We start from the raw sequence: 8,187 nt of genomic DNA, 5'->3' as shown, positions 1-8,187 counted from the left end.
CTCCCATCCAAATAACTTAACTTAGTTGACTTAACTTAAAAAAATTGAGGAAACCGGTTGCCTTAAATTTATTAAGTAAATGGTAATTAAAAAAATAAGTTAAGAGAATTGTCAAGTTCACTTAACTTTTTTTTATTATTATTATTATTTACTTAATAATGTTAAGGCAACGAGTTTCCTCAATTTTTTCAAGTTAAGTCAACTTATCACTTTTTACAGTAAGGAATCCTTAAATTGGACCAAAAGAAAACTACAGCAAAGAGAGCGACCTTGTGCACAGAATCAGTACGGGTCATTTTCTCATAACCTCAGTCTGCGTCTGTGTGTGTGTGTCTGTGTCTGTGTGTGTGTGTCTGTGTGTGTGTCTGTGTGTGTGTGTGTGTGTGTGTGTCTGTGTCTGTGTGTGTGTGTCTGTGTCTGTGTGTGTGTGTCTGTGTGTGTGTCTGTGTGTGTGTGTGTGTGTGTGTGTCTGTGTCTGTGTCTGTGTGTGTGTGTGTGTGTGTGTGTCTGTGTCTGTGTCTGTGTCTGTGTGTGTGTGTGTGCGTGTGCGTGTGCGTGTGCGTGTGTGTGTGTGTGTGTGAGTGTGCATGTTTTTGACAATGATGCTACGACTCTCATTAACTTGATGCCAGAGGTTAACTGGAGTCACACTGTAGCTTTTGTGTAATTGTAAATCCACTTCCTCTCAATTCTTCATGTCAGTGCGGGTTTGGATCCGGTCCAGGTTTAAAAAACGCAGGCCGGTGAAAAATAGTCTGTGTCTGAGCACCTGCAGAAAGACAATTCCTGGAACAACTGTATTAACAACAACTGCTATTAATTTTGTATAAAAATACTGCATCAGTATATAATTTATCATAGCATTATGAAGTAGCTGTTATAAAGTGAATTATTATGATTAATAATGCAATAATTCTATATAAACATAATACACAGTGCATCACAAAAACATTATTACCTGCACGAAAGAGTTTTATGGCATCACAGTATTTCCAAATAACTGAGCTGTAGATGATTGTATCTTACTAAAACTGATACTCACATATTCCTATATGCAAATGTAATACATGTACTAAATTTCCCTATATGAAATATCCCAGGTGAAAAACAAGTACACTTCCATAATGTACTTAAAGTGCTCTATTTTCGCGCACTAATTTTGTACTTAATATACTAAAAATGATCCTTTAGTACTTCTTACAGTTTTTCTGCTGAAACACTATAACCAGGCTTTTGAACGGAAATTTCAAAACCATAACGCCATTTTTCAAAAAGCACACCCATTTTGCTGAACTATAAACACTATTCCCTGCTTTAACACGAGTCAGATTTGACTATTAACTGTTAATGCAAAACTCTACACACAAATCCTTCATTTCTCAGCGCTTACACCATGTGATCATTTAGAAAGCACTAGCATTCAATATTGTTCACTCAAGTCTGCACAGTTTGAGCTCAATTAGCACACAGTTACCCAAGTGGAAACACTAGGAGTCTAAATCTATCACACACCAATCAGAACCGTCAATGGATAAAGGGCCAAAGTCAGCTTACAGTGTTTCTCAGAGGCTTTGGAGCATTTCTCTGATCAGAAGTTAAATTCTCAAAACTTGTTCAACCTCCACATCATCTAGTCACTTGTGCACATCATAAAAAGTTATTTTGAACAAGTTGTGATTGCTTTGGTACATTCAAGCAACTGATTACTGTATGTACATTTGTCTGTGGTTTCCTACATCATCAGTTGCTAATGTCATGTTGCTCAAAATGTATAGTTCTCTGTTACCCCTCAAAACCTCAAGTCATTAGTTCATCATATAAATCATTACGGTAAATGCAAAATGGTTGATCTAGTTGTCAAACTGTCAAGCATATTTTCAACACATTTCTATTAGACGTTTTATAAATTTGCCATGAATTGTTCAAGTGAATCTTGACTTTCAGTAATGAAGAGAATATAGATCAACCAATGACAAACCAGTTCTCTGAAATAGCTCAAAGGTACATCTCATCAACCTTCAATTGGAAAGCATATAGACAGAGGACAACACAAGACTTACAAATCTGACAGTGGACCTTCTCATTTTTATTTTCGCATTTGTGCGCATATTTCTTTTTCTATTCTATTCACAATGACGTTGTAATGTGTTTTTTTGGGGGGGGTCAGACCAATAGTAAAAGTGTAACTGTGAACCATATCCAGTCTTTTTCAATCAATATCCCACATACAGTAATGTGTACATTTGTACTTTTGAAAGGATATATGGCATACATAAGAAGTGCAGACCAGACCAAGACCGGATACTGGGGCAGAATAATTATTTTTGTTGTTTGCTGCATTGTACTCTACACTACATTAAATTGAGGAATACAACATTCGGGGAGTACCACAAGCAACACTTATTACCGGTTTTTGTAGCATTGTTTTGAATTTATCTCATCAGTGTGTAAAACTGTGTCGTAGTGTGTGTGTTTTTGACTGTTTGTGTGTCATGTCTGAGAGCAAAGTTTGGTTTTTCAGTGGAGAGCTTCATTTTGACCTGAATATAGGAAGTTTGGGGAATTGAGTTAGAAGTTATGGATTCGTGTTTACTGTTTTGAGAATACGAGGCATAGTTTCAAGAAATGTGTTTAAGCAATCGAGAAAAACTGTAAGATAAACTTAAGATCATCTAAGTGTACTCAACTGCGCTATTTTGAGACCCCATGAATATGAACTAAAATGCACTTTTAACATAGTATCTTTGTATTTTAAAAATGTATTTAGTTACCACTTGTAGTACACTTGAACCCATCTTTCATTCACTGGTACACTAGTACTACAAGTGGTAGCTAAATACATTTTTAAAATACAAAGATAGTATGTTAAAAGCGCATTTTAGTTCATATTCATTGGGTCTCAAAATAGCACAGTTGAGTACACTTAGATGATCTTAAGTTTATCTTAAGAAGTACTAAAGGAGGGGGCATCACGTGATGCTTTCATGAGCCAAGTTGCACATTAGCTGAGCTCTGTATAGATTACTGTCTTTTACTGTTGTCGTTGGTCTGGAGATGTCACACAGTCGGAAGCTCGCTTATCTTTCACCATCATCCTCGCCAATTAAGAAGAAAACAAAACCAGCAGCCACGGCGGGCCGAGCCGACATTGAAGACAACATGGCGATCACTATAAAGCGATTTGAGGACATTTTGAAGGCTGAATTAGCAGCAATGCGCACCGAATTCACCTCTCACATGACTACAATCCAGAATATATGCTCTAAAGTTGACTGGAACAGAGAGAGCAGAAAAAAGTGATCGGCGAACATACTGTGCGTCTGCAGCAGGTGACTGATTTACAAGACCGCAGCAGACGCAGTAATCTCCGCCTACTTGGACTACCTGAAGAGGCCTAGAAGGATGACCCGATTGGCTTTCTGAAACGGTCTCTGCCGATTTGGATCCCATCACTTGCGGGCAAATATATCGAGATCGAACGCATGCATCAAGTTTACTCCAGAGCTTCAACGGATCACTCCAAACCGCGAGTGTTTCTCTTCAATCTGTTACACTACAACGACAGGTCCTGTGAAAGCGGGTGACGGTGCGATGTTGAGCTTCTTCCCTGACTTCTCTCCCGCGACGGCAAAGAAGCGGAGCTCCTTCAGTGCAATACGAAGGAATTGAAAGAGGAAGGTCTGCAGACCTTTCTTCAGTATCCAGCTATTCTGAAGATCTTCATGAAACATGGCAAGACCAAAATAATGCACTCACCGGACGAAGCGTATCAATTCCTGAGCTCCATTCCCGCTCCTCATTCTCCTGGGATGGACGTGGCATAAGGTTTGATAATACAGAGTGACTCGACTTCTGATTTCTGATCTAGATCTTCATGGGACAATCGGCTACTGGCAGTTCTTCATGTAAGCTAGGAAACTTGGTATCACTAATGTACAGTTTTCAATGTACATGATGCAATTATTTATGTTTGTTTCCTCGTTATGGATAGTACACATACTCTTTTTTTTCTTTTTTTTACAGCACTTTATCACTTATAATAGGGCTAATGACGGTGTTATAAAGAATGGTACTGGCTGTCATGTTACTGTCACTGATTAAGACAGGGGAGGGTGGCAGCCTGGGGATTTTACCCCAGTCTGTAAAGTTTTATGGGGTGGGTTCTCTTTATGTTAATGAGTTTTTAAAGGCAGACTTGAGTTAATTCATTTGCAGTGGTATAACTTTCTCTCATTTGTTCAGTTCACTTATTTGTTTGATAGTGATGACTGAAATTAATATAAGTTGTAATGTCAATGGTTTAAACGGCCCCCATAAAGTTTTTTTTACAACTGCTGCAACGAAAAAAGGTTGACATTGCTTTGATCCAGAAAGCTCATTTGTGGATGGATGATGTTCATGGATGCAATAATGGGTATTGCGAGGTGGTCTCTTCTGCTGCGACTGACTATGGAACTAAAGGTGTTGTAGGATATCAGAGACTGAATCAGACAAATTTAAGATGCGATCAGACCATTGAAACATGAGGAGCTGGAATTCCCAAGGAAACAGGACAATGTCATAAATTAGATTCTGGCACCACTAGTCTGAAGCAAGCAAACTAACCAAACCTTTCACAGAACAGCTTACGACCTTGAGACAAAAGAACACTTATTTGTAATTCCAATTCAGGAAGGAGACGTCAAATTTGGGGCAAGTAATCAGGACTGATGGTCAAAGAGATGGCTATCACATGGGTTCCACGCTGAATTCACGAGCTTCCTTAGACTGACTACCCCCACACATAGAAGACAGACCAAACCAAAATTCCTTTGTCTAAAGAACATGCCTTCGCTCTCCGTAGAACTATACAAAGACTTTCTTTTTCATATGCACATAAAATCATCCTAAAAGGACATTTCTATGCAGAACCCCATATTATGTTTGTAACCCACATATTAGACTATCATGTTTTAATCAAATATTATGTCTTTTTAATCATTATTGAATAGCTGAAGGATTCAGGTGCGTGTTTGGTATGTATGAGTGTGAAAAATCATGCTTTAAATGTTTCTTCCAATCAATTCTTTGTCAAATGTATCATATTCTGGTTATATAAATCACATTTTTCACAACGCCAATTTTCTTCAGTGTACTATTCTCATAGTATTTATAGTGTTTCTAAATAACAGCACGGTTAAAACAACAGCCTAAAACTTTCCATTTGAGGCATTTTTAGATGCAGAAAGTTATCTTGAGCTTATTGTATCTCGTCATTGTGAAAAACCTATTTATACCCTAGCAGCTCTTGAAACTGACCCGTTTGAAAGCACTCGAGCTGTGGTGCATCTTCTATGTGCGGCCTACAGACGAGACAAAGACACAGGTTAAATGAACAGCTCTAAATGACATTTCCTCTCATCCGGACAGCACTGAAGCTTACAGAGAGTGCTTGAGTGTGATAATTCATTAATAAGAGAGAAACAGAAACTTCTGCATTCTGTGGTCAGCAAAAACATATGATACCTGTGGGGGAAACACATATCAATTTCAGAGTAATATTAATATTTTTAGGTTATTGTTATTGCATAAAGCAGATAATTCAATGCCAAATATCTTCTCATGATCACATGCTATGGTTTGTTAGGTACTGTGGTTACCAATTTTAAAAGGAAATGACAAACGTTGTTAAAAGTATCAGAGCGGAGAACCACATGTGAGCTCACTTTACATATTGTCATTGCTTCCTGTTGAGAGAAAAGCTCCTAAGACATGGCCATCTAAAAGTGAGTAAGTGGATATATTTGAAATCACCCACAATTGATAATTGTTCTCTATTATGTACTATGTCTGCTGCATGTGTACAAGCTGTAAGGGACTAGAGACTGGGGCTAGTTGTCACACTTTTTACTTCAGTGAATTGTTATGGAACAAAAGCTTTTGAGCATTTGAAAGCTGTCAGTTCTATTTATAGTCCATTATAGTGTTTCAATGGCACGATTTTCTGTTTCTAGTTGGCATACTATTTATACGCAGAAATGGCCTTTGGTGTGCATATGATACGCAATTGGTAGGTTTAGGGGTGTGGGGTAGGTGCGTATTATATTTATGCCAAAATACATGTTTCTCTGCGCATGTGTGTTAGAATCTGTCTGTACAGGGAGAAGCTCAGATAGTCCAGGACAAACGTTCAGCTGCCGATGTCCAGCGTATCAGATATACGTCTTTGGAGAGATGTATTGCGTCTGACCTCTGATCACTCTGATCAATTGTTTAAGTTTATCTAGGTTTTAGAACCAATCAGAATTTTGATGACTTATGCATTGATGCAATTAGCAACCTCCGTTAGGGTATAATTGTGGTGATTTTGAATTGTATGCAGGTCGGCATACGAGCTCCGTGCAAGTGTTAAAGCTGACTTCTGCGGATGAAACTGCAAACTATTTTCTTCAGTAAATTTCTTTAATTAATTGCATCTCTGACTCCTGGTCTTTGTTCATCATACCTGGTCCATAGGTTTTAACAGTTATTCCCCTACACTTGTTTTTTTGTGGGCCTTTTTTCTAAATTTTTTCCTCTATTAATAAATCATACAAATTTATTTTTATTTTTTTTTGTGTGAAAAATTTGCAGAAACATTCATCTGTTTGGGGCAGCGTATGTCATATTACATTTCCATATGGTTTATGCAATTTACTGAGCAATTTGTAAGTGAAAATAGTTTCAACGCCAATTTTCTTCAGTGTATTATTCTCATAGTATCATATAGTCAGGGCTTAAAGTTCTTGGCACCATGGCGGATCTCCGGCGTAAAAAAAAAAAAGATAGTCCTACATTTAAAAAAACTTGTTGATATCACGTTCGAGCTCAGGAGTTTGCCTACCAATGGTATGAGAGGAACACATGATCTCTTAATGGTAACTTGCTGGTAGACTGTATGTGTGAAAGGGGCTAAACTCTTCCTCTGCATATGCTGTGAGTTTGGGTTACTTAAGGGTCACCTCGGAAAACAATGTGCATCATCTCACTAGATTTGTAACGTAAATTTATATTCATTTATAATATTCTATGCCAACACAGGATAATACATCAGCATATTTCTATATGCAATTTGTTGTACATTGCGATTTCAAAATAAAATGTTAAACCCTTGCTCTGATTGCATGTGAAATTAAACGGATTTAAACATTGTTGAATCACTCTGTAAAGTGAAACAACACCAGGCTGTTATAATAATGAATGTTATAATATAATAAATACAGTTGGTTATGTTCATATTATAGGCACCATGTAATTACTTGTATTTAAGCTAATTATTATTGCCTATTCGTTAGTTTATATGTAAATATAGTCATATTAAAGCCTTGTTTTCACTTAGGTCTATTAATAAAAAATATCAGATTGCTCAATTGTCAAAATAATCAGATTACTTGATTACCAAAGTAACCGTTAGTTACAGCTCTAGATTAGTTAAAATATTTCAAAATACAACTGCATTGTTTTTATTTTTGTGATTCTGTCATTGCAAATGACTTTAAAATAGTATTAAAATATCGTGAACCAAGTATCTTTTGTCTCATCTCGTGAGCTAAGAACATTGTCACACCCCTAGTGTTGATAAGCAGTGATATAGCTCATAATTTTCCAAGTGTATGATATAACTTTCATTCTTCAGGTCAATCATAAGGAATAAGGAAAGTGATAACTTTGCCATCGTATCCTTTCAAATGTTAAAGCTGTCATGCACAGTCATTGCATTCTTTGCATGTGCTGCACTTTATTTGTACCATTTTGTTGTATTAGTTTATTAATTAGAATTTGAAAGATAATAATGATGTAGTTTGATAAGTGAGATCTCTGATTTTAGCCCTTGAAAACCAAAAAGTAGTGCTTGAAAATTCCTTGAAAGTCCTGGAATTTGATTTTGCAGTATCTGTACGAACCCTGTTTAAGTTTCCAGATCTTGGAGCATTTTATTGTTTTTGTTGTTAATTGAACTGAACTGTAGTTTTGTGTAGTAAATTGTCTTTGTATATTTCCTATTTTATATTAATTTCCTAGGATTTAATTTACCATTATTTCTTTTGAACAAAACCCTTTCAGTAGTCTGAGCCTAGTTACTAGTTTCAAGGAAAATCATTCAAATAATGTTCATTTTTTTGTTTGCCAAATAACCCTGCGTATGTGTCCACCCCAGCAATCACACCT

The sequence above is a fragment of the Barbus barbus genome (assembly GCF_936440315.1).
Source record: "Barbus barbus genome assembly, chromosome: 16".
NCBI lineage: Eukaryota > Metazoa > Chordata > Actinopteri > Cypriniformes > Cyprinidae > Barbus > Barbus barbus.
The sequence above is the reverse complement of the archived record's forward strand: the minus strand, read 5'-3'. Positions refer to the sequence as shown.